This window comes from Empidonax traillii, unplaced genomic scaffold (assembly GCF_003031625.1).
Source record: "Empidonax traillii isolate 1590-97213 ecotype Southwest subspecies unplaced genomic scaffold, ASM303162v1 scaffold927:size442368, whole genome shotgun sequence".
Taxonomy (NCBI): Eukaryota; Metazoa; Chordata; class Aves; order Passeriformes; family Tyrannidae; genus Empidonax; species Empidonax traillii.
The window spans coordinates 241,269-242,724 of NW_020956120.1; positions in this window are offsets into that span (position 1 = coordinate 241,269).

The following is a 1,456-nucleotide window of genomic DNA, read 5'->3' on the forward strand; positions in this document are numbered from 1 at the left end:
TCCCTGGAAGCTCTCCTGTTTGGAGATAGATGTCTAAACAGATTGCCTTTCCATGAAAAATGGAGACATTTAGACTTCAAATAAACCAGAGTTAAAGGAGTGCTCTGTTGGGATACAGGAAACTTGGGTTTAACGCCTCCTCTTCTGTGTGATTTAGAACTTCAACATGAACCTATGCCTTCTATCTTCTGGAGGCCCAACAGGCTACTGCATCTTAAAAGTACTCCAGAGCAGATACTGGTAAAGATGATGTTGAAACGATGCACTGCCTGCAGTATCACATTCCCGAATGTCACATTATTTACTGTAAGCATCCATGAACCACATGTACTCTTATCTTGTGATTCAAAGGTAGTTGGCTGCAGACACCAACAGAGGCAAAACCACAAATATAACACTATGTGATTTGTTATTTACTTTCTGCCGTTTACCAACACAGATCCAACTGGCAAGGGATCCAGTTAGGATCGTGGGGGTTTTTTTCTGTGGTTTTTTTTTTTTGGGAAGGGGGGGGTGTGTTGTTTTTAATTTTTACAAAAACAAATGTTTGCAAAGTACTGTTGCTAAGTTGACAATAAATAAGAACATCTTTAAGCATTTAAATAAGACACATTCAAATGTCCAATCTACTCTTTAGCTATAAAAACAACTAATTCACCCTTTTTACATACTACAATTACAACACCGTTCAAGGAAGAGTTTGGATGAAATCCTGGTGAGGGACGTGAGTGTCCCTGCAGCATGTTTAATCCCATTAAAAAGTTCTGGGAACTACTTTAGTTCAGATGACATTTATGATCCCAGACCTCTTGTCAAAAATATCTCTTTCCAAATATTTCACAGAAATCAGTAGAACACCATTTCCAGGAGGCACATCAAATTGGCTTCAGGGGAAGCTGAGCACCTCTCGGTCATTAGGAGACAAATTATTTCCCCCTTGTGAATCTTCTACCATCAACAGAAAAGGGCTTTCCTCATTTTGGGAAGCATATTCAGGTGTGCTATGAGTTTCGCAAAATACAGACCAAGTCGTGCATTTTTCCCTTTCCCTGTGCAACACATTCAAGATAATCAGGGCTCCATAATCTGAAAAAGCGGTTCCGTGTCTGTTAGTGATTATCAATTATCAATTTCAAAAATACCAATTATCAAATAGTTAGGCATCCTCTGTCCAAATAGGTAGACAGGCCCTGAATGCAGTTAACAGGTTGTGTGTAATAGCCTAGCAGTCAGACTTCCTTCCAAGAGTACACAATCACAGGGCTGATCCCTTCTTTAGAAACTGGAACGTCATACAGCCAGGAATGTAAAGGTCAAAGGTCAAAATACAGCCTGATCTGTCATATAGTGTTTAGGGCACTCGAGCACAAGTCCTGGTTTTGCATATTTTTCTACTACACTAATTCAAAAAAAAAAAAAAAAAAAAAAAAAAAAAAAAAAAAAAAAAAAAAAAAAA